The sequence below is a fragment of the Paramormyrops kingsleyae genome, chromosome 8 (genome assembly GCF_048594095.1).
Source record: "Paramormyrops kingsleyae isolate MSU_618 chromosome 8, PKINGS_0.4, whole genome shotgun sequence".
NCBI lineage: Eukaryota > Metazoa > Chordata > Actinopteri > Osteoglossiformes > Mormyridae > Paramormyrops > Paramormyrops kingsleyae.
Window position 1 is genome coordinate 38,886,931 of NC_132804.1, and position 16,185 is coordinate 38,903,115.

Consider the following 16,185-nt stretch of genomic DNA (forward strand, 5'->3'; position numbering starts at 1 on the left):
GTAGTATATAATAGGCATCACCCAAACCTAACACTACTGGGAATTAGTTAAAAATTGATAGCCCTGACATTTCTATTAACATATTGTGATCTGATAATACTGCAAAAGTTTAATTTATATCACTGCTCATTTGCCCTCAGTTTACATTCCTTATCTGCTACCACAATATTACTACATTCTGATGCAAAATGAAAGCCAAAGTGAAAATAGGCCATTACAAATTGTCTCAAGGATCAAAAACACCATCTGGACCTCACATGAGGTTAGTCTTTTCAATGATGCTGTTACTGTGGCTAAGAATTCAGCATTATTGTCTCTAGCTGGCTATAAATCTCTGAAATTTCAATATAACAATCCAGCGAGGAAGTCTTTGTCCAAGAACAGCACTAGAACAACATGGCAAATGTTAGCAGACATGGACAAATCCTTGACCAAGCTGACGAAACTGCTTCTACATTAAGTGCTGCAGGTGTAAAGCCATAAGACCTTAGTGTCCATAACAAGAAGACTCTCACTGAGTTTATAGTTATCCAAGGAACCCTATTTTACCATACCATGCTTTGAAAGACAGACATGGAGGAAAACAAGGTGTGGCCATGTAAGTTATTACTCTGAGTGCTTTTGTTTAAAGTGTCTTTGAAGGCAAACATGAAAGAACAAGTATTCTGTTCCATATTTAAATACTCACATGAAAGTCAAAGATGTAAACTGTAAAATGAGATCAAAAGAACATACAGAAACATGTCATTTACAAATTCAAAATAACTTTATTTGTCCCCGAAGGGCAATTAAAGGCACACAGGACAGTTGAACAAGGATACAATGATATAAAGTACAACAGTATTTGGAAGATGCTGTGCAAAATTGCAGTCAATCAGGAAGATAAGAACTAAATAAATAAGTAAAGGGAGGGATTGTTAGTGGGCATAGGGGGACTCAAGTGCAGAATTAATGACAGGTTCCAGTGCAGGTATGCGTGGGGGAAGAGAAGTCTGTGAATTGAGGAGTTAAAAGGCCCTAGGAACAAAGGTCGCTCTCCTCTGTGTCCTGCAGCCGGGACAGCGGAGCTGTCGTCCTGAGGGAAGGCACTCAAATTCTGGGAACAGAGCATGGGAGGGGTCCTACAGAATCCTACACGTGGTTCTAAGAGTTTGCTGCTCACTCAGGGATGAAAGTGCTCTAACCGGGAGTCCGATGATCTTAGAGCAGTGTTGTGCAGGTGGGTCCTGTGCTGCAGGCTGGTGATACCAGAAGGCGATGGAAAAAAAGAGGACACTCTCAATGAAGGAGTAGTAAAAGGTTCTGAATATGACCTTGTTGACTCCAAAGCTGTTGAGCTTCCTTAGGAGATATTGCTGCTGCTGACATCTCCTTAGAATGTCCTCGGTGTTGAAGGCAAACTTTAGGGCCCAGATATTTATACTCCTCCACCACCTCCACTGTCTGCCCGTGGATTATGCTGACAGATCCTGTCACCAGCTCCCTCTGTGTACTAGAGAAGGTTACCACCATGTCCTTGGTCTTCTCCATGTTTAGCTCCAGGGAGACATTGTCACACCACTGCACAAACTCACTGAGCACTGAGCTGTGCTGATGTGAGGAGCCAGAAAGCAGAGACAAAAGAACTGTGTCATCCGCGTACTTCACTAGATGACAGTCTGGGTTTGAGAACCTGCAGTCACTGGTGTACAGGATGAACAGGATGACAGGAAGCAGCCTTGTGGGGAGACCATGGAGGTGGAGAGGTCAGAGAAGGTGTTGTTGACCAGCAGTCTCTGTGTCCTGCTGGTCAGAAAGTTGATGACCCACAGAGTGAGCTGGTCATCCAGGTAGAAGCGGGTGGAGAGTTTCTCTGCCAGGATGTGTTGAATGCAGATGAGAAGTCTGCAAACAGGAGTCTAGCTGAGGTGTTAGGGAGTTCCAGATGCTTGTGTACCTTGTCCATGATGAATATTTTCATATTTTCAACCCCCCTGCCTGCCCAGTTTGCGAACTGGAGAGGATCCTTGAGTTGGTTGGTCACCTTGATGATATGATTCTTAATGACCCTCTCCATGGCCTTCATTGCAAGTGAGGTAAGAGCCACAGGCCTGAGATCATTCAGGGCCTTAACTGAGGACTTTTTCGGAATGGGGACCACAGTGAAGTGCTTCCACAGAAGGGGGACTGGACTGCTGTCCAGTGATCTCTGAAACAGACACTGAAACACCCCCCCCAACTGCTCTGCACAGCACCACAAGTTGTTGTCTGGTTGTTGCCGGGTGCTGTGCTCACCTTGGTCCTTTTGAGGGCTCTCACTAACTCCTCTGTGTTGAAGGAAAGTTCTGTTCCTGCGGGCGTAAGGGAGAAGACCATGTCTTTGAGACGGGAGGTGTTGTCAGTCTTGAACCTAGTGAAGAAGTAGTTGAGGTTCTTGGTGGAGGGCTGCTGGGCTGTGACCTGCCACCTTGATGGACCTGTGGATGGTGGAGTCGGTGTTCACAGCGGCCATGTTCTTGATCTTCTGCCAAGCTGAGCGGCGGCTTCCTTGTGTGAATTTCTCCTCCACCTTGTTTTTGTACCTCAGCTTGGCATTCTTTATGGCACACTTAACCTCCCTGTTTACCTCCTCCTTCTCAGACTCAGTGCCGGTGAAGAATGTCCTCTTCTTTTTATTTAGGATTTCTTTTAGCTCTTTAGTAATCTAGGGCTTATTATTTGGGAAGATGGCAATATTCTTGGTGGGGATGATACTGTCCACACAGAAGGTGATGTATGAAGACACTGTTCACCTGCTCGTTGATGTTACTGGAGGTGGAAAGGAGGTTGTCTCAGTCTGTGGTTTCAAAACATCTTTGCAGAGTTCCAATGCTGTCACTGGTCCACTGCTGGATGTTTTTGTAAACCTTCTCTGCCCTCTTTATGATCAGGGTGTAGGCTGGTGCTAGCAGGATGATGTGGTGATCAGCAGAGCCGAGAGGGGGGAGGGCGATGGATCTGTACACACCAGGAACAGATCCATAGCACTTATCCAGTGTCTTCTCCTGACGGGTGGTGCAGGTGACGTACTGCTGATATCCTTTAAGGCACTTGTCAGGGGAGCAGTGGTTAAAGTCTCCCAGGATGAATTTGGGAGAGTCAGGGGAGAGGAGTTCCAGATTGTCCAGGGTTTTTTTTATGTGTTCTGTGGCTGCTGTTGTATTTGCTCTGGGGTGGATGTAGACCCGGATGAAAAAGAGGTGAGGGAACTCTATGGGAAGGTAAAAAAGGCAGAGGGAGACTGTCTTTGTTGCACAGCTCCTCCCGGACGACGATCGTTGAGCACCAGAGTTTGTTTACATAAAAGCAGACGCCGCCGCCATGTTGTTTACTGGTGAGCTCAGTGTCTCGGTCAAGTCTCAGGGGAGAACCGAAGCCATCAATGTGCAACATATCGTCACTGTCATTCTTATTTAGCCATGTTTCTGTGAATGCAAGAATTGAAGCAGTTCTGTATTCACGCATATAGGTCGCATTGGCTTGCAGCTTGTCCGTTTTGTTGCGCAAAGAGCGCACATTAGCCAAAATGACGGAGGGAAGTACGCAATGTTTACAATGATCCCTCTTAAGCCTGGCTGTGATTCCACCCTTTTTCTTCCCTCTCTTCCTCAGCTTTTTTCCTTGTGTGTCTGGGGGTCCCAAAGTAATTCCTGGGGTATTGCATCTGTGGTAACGGTGTTTTGGGGGTGTAGTCTGAGTTTCAGCAAAAATTTTCTGGTGTGTGTGACTCGCTGCACATTGGGAAGATCCAGGTTGCTGATGTTAGCCGAAATAAACTCCAAAGTGAGCCATAGCAACAGGGAAAACACCCAGAGGCATCCGAGAATATCCATGCTGAGTTCGATGTAAACTCCAGGGCAACATGGAGTAATTCATCCTTAGTAACAGCGAGCTAGCAGTTTAAACAAACAATGGCTAAGCCCGACGAAACATCCACGCCAAGTTAAAGTGTGGAGAAAAGTAGTCAAACACTAGAATAAAATAAACAGAAAATGTAGACAAACTTATGCAACACACGTCTGCAGAAAAAACAAAGACGAGGCACAAAAACAACAAAATATGGAGAGCTAGGCAGTCGACCACACGAGCAGTGCAGTTCAATCAGAATGTGTCAGAACCTAAATCATGCTGTGGGAATGGCAACTATCTTTTTTTCCTCAATTCTTTCATGGATAATTTAAACATCCCTATTAATCATTTTGTTTACCGAACATGCAAATGCCTTTTGAATCAAATAACTGCATGCATCAAAGAACAGCTTTGGAGATACATACAATCAAATTACCCAAAATTACCCCTCAATTTATACTCGGGAATGGCATTTCAGGCAGAATTACTAGTAAAATTTTGGCAGTCATTATACAAATTATATTCGATTTTCCCCACCCCCACCAGAAAAATGCATGGAGCATGGATCAAGATATTTCTTTCTATGTAAAAGGATTATGTACATCGATCAGACATAAAATTAAAACCACTCACAGGTGAAGTGAATAACACTGATTATCTTGTAACAGTGGCACCTGTGAAGGGTGCTATTATGTATTTGGCAAGTGAATGTCAGTTCTAGAAGTCAGTGTGTTGACAGTAGGAAAAATGGGCAAGGTAAAGATCTCAGCAACATTGACAAGGGCCAGACTGTGATGGCTAGAGGACTAGGTCAGAGCATCTCCAAAATGTCAGGTCTTCCCAGTATACAGTGATCAGTACCTACTAAAAGTGATCAAAGGAAGGCCAACCCAAGGTACCCAAGGCTCATTTGATGTGTGTGGGGAGTACACATGGGTTGGTTTCCAGTTTCAAGGTATTCCGCAGTGTGAAAAAGTTGCAGGTTCAAAACCACTAAAATTTTCTGTTGAACTGTCCCAGCAGTATGAGCAGTTTTTTATGACTCGTCAAAATCAGAAAGTGCAGGAATCCCTTAGGTCATGTGCAGTGTAGAGTAACCCCTCCCCATCCGATTGTTGCAAGCCAAGGGCATAGGATTCATATTAACATTGGGGCGGACGGGAATGCAGGGGTCAGAGGTGTGACATCACGTTGCATTATAAGGCGCTGTATACAGTTTGTTTTTCATTCATAAACTATTGCTATTATATAACATGAAATTTATCTTTTCAATTTTTACTGTTATTCATTCTTTACTAATATGGCAGTTTAAGTCCGGTAATGTCCCACATTATGTATGCTCAACTTACGGGAATTATTACACACAAACCATGAGATTCCACCACGAATGTCAGGCCCTGCATAAGCTAATATAGGAGTTTCTCCTAACTGACTAACTTACTTTATGGTGTTTTCCAAATAAATGCCAGATCTAACCCCATTTTTTGACAAGCTTTTTACTCCTTCTTTTGCCCTAACAGCAAACATTGGGATGAGAATCATGATTGGCACAAATGCTGTTTACTGCTATGTTATTAGCATTGCTATTTGTGCTAATTAATTAACTAACCAAGCTAGCTGCAGTTTGCACAATCAAATAAGACAATCTTTACTAAAATTAATCAACGTAAGACTATTAAATACTACCATTTAACATCATTTTTTATTGATTATGATATGAGGTCTTCCATGTGTTAAGTTTACAGACAAAGCAGTGCAGTGCTTTTCGGCTCCCCTGCTACCTCTTTGCTCGCAAATCTGTGACTGTTTGCCAGCTGGCAACTATGCTTTTGGGAAACTCACCCAGAGTGGAAGTTAAGACTAAACCATTTTAAGTAATAGAGGGTAGGGGTTCTCTAGGTGTAACCTGTCAGAAAATAAACTTAAATTATATTTATCGTATGTGCCTTTATTTTTTTGTAAACCAAGAATTATATTATATGATATTATTGAGGAGGATAGTCCCCTCGTGCCTCCTTAAATCTATGCCTAATGGTGCGAGCAGTCAGTCAGCTGTATGGCAACCAAATGAGATCAACCCCCCCAAACTTTTCCCCCTGTCAAAAAACCGTGTTGACCTGCAGGTTTAGGCTCACTTAAGTGACTGCATTTATTTTTTTTTATATATATATATATGTTTTTTTACAGAAAACAATTCAATTATATATTTTGATTATTGTTGAGCTGCAAGTTTAGGCTCCCTTTAAAAAGAGATTACATATATTTTAATTTTATTTTGAAGTGTTTTTTGAAAAATTCAATTATTCAGGTTCTGAACTATTTGAGCTGCAGGTTTAAGATCACTTAAGGAACTGCATTTATTTAAATTTAGAAGAATTCAATTATTTATTTTACTGTTTTAACTTAACATTTATTTAACATTTACTGATGTTCCAAATATGTTATATCTTGTTTATTTGATTGTGTTCAGTGGAAAAAAGTTGTTTTTTTTAACTCAGACATTTCAGAATAACACATTTTAAGGCTGTAATCGCAATACCACAAAACCATGATATTTTTGCTTAAGGTTATCATACCGCCAGAATCTCATACTGGCTCATACCTACTGAGGAGTGAAGGTCTGATCCTACAGGAGAGCTCCTGTAGCATAATTTGCTTAAAAAGTTAATGCTGGCTACGATAGAAATATGTCTGAACACACAGTGTATCACAGCTATCTGCGTATTGGGCTGCGAAGCCGCAGACTGGTCAGAGTGCCCATGCTGAACCCTGTTCACCACCAAATGCGAGTGCAATGGGCATTTGAGTGTCATAACTGGACTACTGAGTCCATGAGCATCAGAACTGGACCATGGAGCAATGTCAGGAGATGGCCTCCTTCTAATGCTACATCATGTTCATGGTCAGGTGCATGCACGTCGTTTGGGAAAGATATGCCCAGGATGCACTGTGGGTAGGAGGAGGCAGTGTGATGATCTGGGGAATGTTCTGCCAGGAAATTATGGGCCCTGGCCTTCATGTGGATGTTACTTTAACATATACCTAAACATTGTTGCAGACTAGGGCTGCACGATTTGGGGAAAATATCGAATCGCGATTTTTCTGACAGAAATTGCGATTACGATTTTATTTGCGATTAAATTTTTTTAATGTCAAGCTTCAGTTCAATATTCAGTGTGTAGTAATTTTAAAACCTATGACGCAGCATGAGATACCATCAGTGTTAACTGGTCTGTATTCTAATGCAAGGATGAGAATTTAAAGATGTGATGTGTCAAGTTAAATAAAGTAATAATGAAAACAATTGCAGCAAAAAGAAAAATAGCGATCAAGCAGGTAACGCTTATTACCATCCTAATAACACTAGAACCGCCTTTTCCCACGCCAATGAACAAGCAAGAACTACTTCGGTGTATGCAGCCCTTCTGTTTGCGCTATTGTGTTGTTAGCTACTGTTATAACACTCAAAAAACCATAATGTTCATAACAGAGTGGCTGTTCTGTCCTGAAACCGTAAAGCTAGAAATTTTTAATCGTAGTATGCATTTTATAAAATGTTGAATAAATAGAAGTCGTTTATTGGTGATTTCATATGTTGGTCGAAGTTTCCGGTTTTTAACAACTGTATACGTTATTTTCTATACAAATCAATTCAGGTGACACAAAAAATGTACGTGTTCATGGTTGCAAACTCTTTCAGACAGCAAATCTATATTCCATTCTGAACTTAAAACTAGCTGCATCAAAAACGTTACGGCAGTTTGCAAACCCTACAGACTATTTACAAGGTAATAAAACTTACATACATGTAAATGTGTGTGCAGAACAGAGAAAAGTATCTAACTCCATGTAGCTGACCGAAGTTGCCAACCCTGCATTTTATGTTAAGTAAATAAGTAAAATGCAGTTTTCGACTGAAGCAGCTTATCATTCCTTTGCATTGTAACTCGGACAAATACAAAACAAATGATTAAACATTACATGTCTCGCTTTTTGTATGTTTTCTAAATAAGACCGCGTGCCCATACCCAACTGTAAAAGCGATTAAAGCGATCTATTCTTTTAGTATTTATGTTAAAGAAAGACTTTTATTTTATTACTGTTGTTGGATTAATCTTTTGAAACACTTAAATTGAATAAGCACAAAAACATATGACATAAACACGACTGTATTGTGGGTTTTATGGCTTTTTTTGGGGGTCACCGACTCCGCTGCTGAAAGAATTACTGACTGTCTCATTGTTGTTGTGATGGGTTAGCGGTATACTAATGCTATTGCCTATTAACAAAAACCAAAGGTATGATACGCTGAAGTATATTGCAGCTGGTGTTTAAAAGGAGCTCGCCGATTCTATTGATGATAGGACCTTTCTGAAACGATCTCGGACCATGAAATAGTTAGGCAATTCACTTATAGCTCAGTAGCAGAATCAGTATTTTTCCGCTAATATAACATTTTCCTTGGGTTTCACGTGTTTGTGATTGGTGAGAATGACTGTCACACAGGGAGCATGGCATGAATTTGTAAAACTATTCTCACAGCAGTTTTAAACCCTGGGTCCGACGTGCTGTATAATGTATATCCTAAATCGCAATTTTTGCGACTTGCTAATCGCGTTGTTTCAAATCGCGATTTCGAATTTGAAATCGATAAATCGTGCAGCCCTATTGCAGACCAAGTACTTTCCTTCATGCCAACAGTATTCCCTGATGGCAGGGGCCTCTTTCAGCAGGATAATGCAGATCCTAATCCAATCGATCATCTGTAGGATGTGCTGGACAAACAAGTCCGATCCATGGAAGCCCCCAGCTTGCAACTTACAGAAGTTAAAGAATCTGCTGATACTGTCTTTGTGCATGATACCTCAGTACACCTTCAGTGATCTTATACAGTCCATGCCTCAACAGGTCGGAGCAAGAACTGTTTTGGTGGCACAAGGGGGGGCTATTCAATATTAGGCAAGTGGTTTTAATGTTGTGGCTGCCCTTATGAAAATTCACTATGGTTTCCTATGGGTTTTATGCAGTAACCATAACCAACCTCATGGTACTTTGGTACTACCCATAGTACTACCATGGTTTGGAAAGACCATGGTAAAACAAAAACCATGGTAATGACCATGGTAAAACAAAAACCATGATTTATGACCAAGATTATACTAGGGTTTAACTGTAGCGAAACCATGATAAAACCATAGTCATGGTTTCCATAGTTACTCAAAAAACCATGAAGAACGGCAAACCATTGTAAACCATGGCTATTTAATCATACTGTAGTAAAACCATGTTAATTTTCGTAAGGGTGATCAGTGTAAAACATTAAAATGTGGCTTAAATAAATTTGAGAGAAATTAAACTGATGATATAGTTCATATGAAGTAGTACACAATAACATTTAATAGCCTATCCCTCAGGCAGTTATGCCAAATGGCAATCTTTTTTTTTTTAACAATACAATCCCAACAATACTTTCTGGTTTATATGTTACTCCATTCATTTATTTCAATGCAAAATGAGACATCACTTGTTACAGTAGTTGAAATCATTCATTCATCACAAAAGTCTCCACTGGTACTATTCACTCATTATCTTCTCAGTGGAATTCAAAATATTTGCATATAGCGAAAGACAAATGTCTTTTGCTGATTAGGTCTTCTTCTCATTAATTTTTGTTAAATTTCTCATAAACGTGCCATACTATGAGTGAGCAAGAACGAAAATTATGATTGGTACAGAGAGCACACACAGAGCTCATGCAAAAATAGCTGAGGTAAATTTCAGAATGAATAAACATGTTTGAGACCGGATAAGTAAGTAATAATATTGCTGCTAATTAATATTCTAAAATGTTCATTAATAATTTTATATAAAGATTCCCCTCCATTTATCATGGTGGAGGGGTTTGTGTGCCTCTATGATCCTAGGAGCTATGTTGTCAGTGGCAATTGCAAATTAGTCCTAGGTGAGCAGCCAGACTAAGTGTAGTTAATAATGACCCCCGTGAGTGATAAAAACCAAAGAATATGTTACCCCACCCAGATTGGGGAGACTGGAGCCTCACCCTGGAGCCAGGCCAGGGGCAGGAGCTCGAAGACGACCACCTGGTGACAATGTCTCCACCCATGGGGCCTGATCAGGCAAAGCCCGAAGGGGTAATATGGGTTCACCCCCCTGTGGGTCCACCACCTGTGGGGAGCTGTGGGGGTCGGGTGCAGTGTAGATCAGGTGGCAGTCGAAGGCAGAGGCCTCAATGGACCGATCATTGGCAGCCAAAATTGGCTCTCAGTAAATGGAACATAACCTTTGTGATGGGAAAGGAGCCTGAGGTGGTGAAGGAGGTAGAGAGATACCAACTAGATATAGTTGGGCTCATCTAAAGGCAAGGCTCAGGCTTTTGAACCAAACTCCTGGAGAGGGGCTGGACTCTATTCCACTGAGTGAGGCATCAGGCAAGGATGGGTCTGCTTATAGCCCCCCGGTTACTCCAGTGGAGTAAACATCCCTACGACTTTGAGTCGGGGGAAGGGCTCTGACTGTTGTCTACATATACAAGCCAAACACCAGTCCAAAGTATCCGACTTTCTTGGAGACCTTGGAGGGGCTACTGGAAGGCTCCCCTTCTGGGGACTCCATTGCTCTGCTGTGGGACTTTAACACTCACGTTGGTAATGACAGTGAAACCTGGAAGGGTGTGATTGGGAGGAATGGCCTGCCCTTTCAGAATCCGAGTGGTGATCAGTTATTGGACTTCTGTGCTAACCACAGTTTTTCCAAAATGAACACCATGTTCGAACATAAGGGTGTTCATGAGTGCACTTGGCACCAGAGCACGCTAGGACAGAGTTTGATCAATTTTGTAATTGTATCATCGGATCTGCGTCCGCATGTTTTGGACACTTCGGTGAAGAGAGGAGTTGAGCTGTTAACTGATCACCATCTGGTGGTGAGTTGGATCTGATGGAGGGGGAAGATGTCGGATAGACCTGGTAGACCCAAACGTATAGTGAGGATGTGCTGGGAGCATCTGGCGGAGGCCCCTGTCTGGGAGATCTTTAACTCACACCTCCAGCAGAACTTCTCTTCTCTCTTGAGGGAGTCAGGGGACATTGAGCCTGAATGGGCCATGCTCAGGGACTTCATTACTGAGGCAGCATTGCGGAGCTGTGGCCATAATGTTGTTGGTGCCTGTCACAGCGGCAATCCTCAAACCTGATCGTGGACACCGTCAGTAAAGGGAGCTGTCAGGCTGAAGAAGGAGGCCTTCTGAGCTTGGGTAGTTTGTGGGACTCCTGAAGCAGCCAACAGCAACTGGCAGGCCAATTGGAAAGTGGCAGTTGCTGAAGCAAAAACTTGAGTGTGGGAGGAGTTTGGTGAGGCCATGAAGAAGGACTTTTGGTCAGCCTTGAAAAGGTACTGGCAAACCGTCAGGAGACTCGAGGGGTGGGGGGTGAAGCAGCGCTGTACCCATGCTATTTATAACAGAGACGGAGAACTGTTGACCTTAACTGGGGATATACACTCACCTAAAGGATTATTAGGAACACCTGTTCAATTTCTCATTAATGCAATTATCTAATCAACCAATCACATGGCAGTTGCTTCAATGCATATAGGGGTGTGGTCCTGGTCAAGACAATCTCCTGAACTCCAAACTGAATGTCAGAATGGGAAAGAAAGGTGATTTAAGCAATTTTGAGCGTGGCATGGTTGTTGGTGCCAGACGGGCTGGTCTGAGTATTTCACAATCTGCTCAATTACTGGGATTTTCACGCACAACCATTTCTAGGGTTTACAAAGAATGGTGTGCAAAGGGAAAAACATCCAGTATGTGGCAGTCCTATGGGCGAAAATGCCTTGTTGATGCTAGAGGTCAGAGGAGAATGGGCCGACTGATTCAAGCTGATAGAAGAGCAACTTTGACTGAAATAACCACTCGTTACAACCGAGGTATGCAGCAAAGCATTTGTGAAGCCACAACACGCACAACCTTGAGGCGGATGGGCTACAAGAGCAGAAGACCCCACCGGGTACCACTCATCTCCACTACAAATAGGAAAAAGAGGCTACAATTTGCACGAGCTCACCAAAATTGGACAGTTGAAGACTGGAGAAATGTTGCCTGGTCTGATGAGTCTCGATTTCTGTTGAGACATTCAAATGGTAGAGTCAGAATTTGGCGTAAACAGAATGAGAACATGGATCCATCATGCCTTGTTACCACTGTGCAGGCTGGTGGTGGTGGTGTAATGGTGTGGGGGATGTTTTCTTGGCACACTTTAGGCCCCTTAGTGCCAATTGGGCATCGTTTAAATGCATTGTTTCTGACCATGTCCATCCCTTTATGACCACCATGTACCCATCCTCTGATGGCTACTTCCAGCAGGATAATGCACCATGTCACAAAGCTCGAATCATTTCAAATTGGTTTCTTGAACATGACAATGAGTTCACGGTACTAAAATGGCCCCCACAGTCACCAGATCTCAACCCAATAGAGCATCTTTGGGATGTGGTGGAACGGGAGCTTCGTGCCCTGGATGTGCATCCCACAAATCTCCATCAACTGCAAGATGCTATCCTATCAATATGGGCTAACATTTCTAAAGAATGCTTTCAGCACCTTGTTGAATCAATGCCATGTAGAATTAAGGCAGTTCTGAAGGCGAAAGGGGGTCAAACACCGTATTAGTATGGTGTTCATAATAATCCTTTAGGTGAGTGTAGTCGGTCGGCCTTCCTTGGAGGACATATAGCTGAAAGATTCAGATGAGGACTTGCCCATCTCTAGGGCTGAGGTCACTGACATAGTCAAAAAACTCTTCAGTGGTAGGGCTTCAGGGGTGGACGAGACTCACCCTGAGTTCTTGACAGCTCTTGATGTTGTAAGCCTGTCTGAGCTGACATGCCTCTTCAACACTGTGTGGACATTGAGGACAGTGCCTTTGGACTGGCAGACTGGGGTGGTCGTCCCAATCTTTAAGAAAGGGGATGAGTTCCAACTTCAGGGGAGATCATACTCCTCATTCTCCCTGGGAAAGTCTATGCTGGGGGACTAGAGAGGAGGGTCCATCCATTGGTCAAACCTCAGATTCAGGAGGAATAATGCAGATTCTTTCCTGGTCATGGAACACTGGACCAGCTTTTCACCCTGACAAGGATACTGGAGGCTTCATGAGAGTTTGCCAAACCACTCTACACATGTTTTGTGGACTGTAAATGGCATACAATCGTATCCCTCGGGGGGTGCTTCAGGAGTATGGGGTACAGGGACCATTTTTGCGGGGCTTCAGGTCCCTGTACAAACAAAGCGAAAGCTTGCTTTGCATTGCTGGCAGCAAGTCAGACTGATTCCCGGGGGGTGTTGGACTCCATCAGGGCTGCCCTTTTTCACCAATTATGTTCATAATTTTTATGGACAGAATTCCGAGGTGTAGCCAAAGGGAAGAGGGAGTCCAGTTCGGGGGCCTTAGGATCTCGCCTTTACTTTTTGTGGTGTTGTCGACTGGTGACCTGCAGCATACACTGGGGCAGTTTGTAGCAGAGTGTGAGGTGAGTATGAGAATGAGGATCAGCACCTCCAAGTCTGAGGCCATGGTTCTCAAGCCGACAAAGAGTGGATTGTCCACCTTAGTTGGGGGATGTTGTTCACGAGTGAAGGAAGATGGGAGCAAGAGATCAACAGATGGATCGGTTGAGGTGGTTCGGGCATTCATCTATGATGCCTCCTGTGCAACTCCCCGGGGAGATGTTTTGGGCATATACAACCAGGAGGCGGCCCCGGAGCAGACCGAAGACATGCTGGCGAGATTATACCTCTTGACTGGTATGAGAATGCCTTGGTATTCCCCTGGAGGTGCTGAAGGAGGTGGCTGGTGAGAGGGAGTTCTGAGCATCCCTGCTTAGACTGGTACCCCCACGACCCGACCCCGGATAAGTGGTGGAAAATGGATGGATGTATGGATGGATATAAATATTTCTTTTTTATTTTATACATGCTCTCAAATATTAGAATACAGTCGTCCCTCATTTATCGCGGTTAACTCTCTGGGGTCGAGTATGTCGTCGGCGACATCGCATACTTTTCGCGTCTATTTCAGTTTATATCTCGCTGAAATCTTAATGTAGAATCATGAAAAAAATGCTGGCTAAATCCGTAATCTGTCTTCTTTTCAAAACGTGCATTGTCGGAAGTATTAAAGTTTTTTTAATTAGGTTAAATCAGCAAAAAAGTAAACCATGTCATCTTACTTTGTTTTACCTGCATCGGGGGCGTGTAGTACCGCTCTCACCCGAAGATCGCTATTCACATTCTAAATCGCTGCATTAGCGCGTATTCAAATCGCATTCGCATGGTAATTTGATTAACAGCGCAACGGTGAAACGCGATCCAGGTACATCCCCATCAGCGCCATAAAAGGGGGTGGGGGACGTGGCCAGGTGACAATGGCTCATTCATACACATGAAAGTTGCTACATGTTCAATGAAAGGAGCCAGAAATAGTGACGAGTTAGCTTTTTCTTATTTATTTATCCAAATGAATGTTGCATCTACACCATTTAGTCATCTTCATGTAGCCAAGACTTTGGTGATCAGATATCTGGGATCAAAACAAACTGCCAGCATTGCTTACTATGTACTTTTATAATGTTTCTGCAAGTGTTCCAAACTGCATTTTGCAATGTCTATACTTTGATGTCAAATTACATACGGTACTTCACAAAAATCTGACATATTTACAATATACATTAAAGTAAAGATGAGTGTAATGGCAAACCAAGTATATAAGAAATAATTTATTTGCCATGAATTAAGTTTATGATATTTGAAGAAATGTGTGATCATGCCCCAGTCAGTGAAAGTGTGTTTCCTACCCCTAGACCCCAGAGGGTTAATCCGTTCCAGACTCTACCGCATTAAATGAATTTCCGCGAAGTAGGATTCTTTATTTCTTTATTATTCAGCTACACCTGGCGTTGAAGGATTGGCGGGGGTGCTCAAATACATAGGCCTACAGTCCATACATAGTCATTTTAATTGTAATTTAAATTAATTATAATTGACTCAGACAACAGAGCGCGCGCTGTATCATTTTCACTGTCTATCAATTTTTTAATGAATAAATGTATTTGAAAAAACCACGATAGAGTGAAGCTGCGAAAGTCAAAGCGTGAAATGGCGAGGGACGACTGTATTTCACAATGGTGTTCATTGTTACTGTAGTATAATGTCTGGACATTTTGGCAGTATAAAAACTTACATACCGCCCAAACCTAATCTCAAGCCAGTTGACTATCACAGTCCTTGCAATGTGACAATTTCATGTGCCTAACATGCTATGTCAATATTAACATTGCACACTGTGCAAGCCTAATCTGAATGCCTCACCCGTATCCACCTACCCTTATAACTCCATATGGCATTCAGTTCCATTATTTTATAGAATTAAAACTTAAATGTTATGTCATTTGTTTTTGTCAACACACATCTCCCTAACACATTATTAATGTAATCAACTGTGCAAATACAACACACATAATTAAACTTTTTACTAAAATCTTATAATCTTGCAACACTAATTGCAATTACAGCAAAGAAGATACTTAATGGCTTTCCAATGAAAAACACATTTCGCCAAAAATTCATTATTTCAGGTATTACGTCCTGCCCACCATGTCTGCCTGATCCTCCCATTTTCTCCCTGACGTGGCTCTTTTGTCTCATCTCTCATTCTTTCTCTCATGTTAACCACTGCCAGCTCCCTCTTATCTGTTCCCTCATCATTCCTATATTTAAGTGCTTCCCAGTCCGGTGTTCCCCAGTTCCATCATTGAAGTCATGTATCCTGGTTGCCTGTGTCCTATCCTCCCTTTCTGATCCCCTACAACCCTGTTTAGTTTCCAGTTTCTTAAATGAACTTTTGTTTGCACCGATGTCTGATGCTAGTCATGACAGAATGATGGAACTCTGCAAGCCCCAGAGGATTTTCCGGGTGCAGATTACCACGGCTTGTTTCAATCGATCAAAGGGCATTTTTCCACCGCACCAGGTACCGTACTTTTGTACTTCCATAAAGTACCGAAAGTTTGGTACTTCTTTTATGTCGGTTTTCCACTGGCGTAAAAAATGGTACCGGCGCCAAATGACATCATCAGTGACCGCCCCTGACTGACAGCCCAAAATTAAAACTAACAGTTGAGGCTGGAAAATGCGGTTTATTGTTATGTCAGCTTCTATCACAGTATAAGATTCAGTAAAATCCAAATCATGCTGCCATCAATTACGTTTACGTAGGTACACTTACTTTGGCTAAGCCGATC

General features: G+C 42.6%; 1 protein-coding gene across 25 annotated transcripts in view; it reads right to left on the bottom strand.

The window, feature by feature from the left end:
* nfasca (neurofascin homolog (chicken) a) overlaps window positions 1-16,185 on the bottom strand; it is a 133,113-nt gene that overhangs the window by 90,868 nt on the left and 26,060 nt on the right. The window contains exon 1 of one of the 25 annotated variants that reach the window (XM_072715808.1): window positions 11,952-11,974. The exons of the other annotated variants lie outside the window; for them this stretch is intronic. The gene's annotated coding sequence lies outside the window, so the exon portion shown is untranslated. Of the gene's footprint in view, window positions 1-11,951; window positions 11,975-16,185 lie in introns of those variants that run through there. 25 annotated transcript variants of the gene reach the window in all.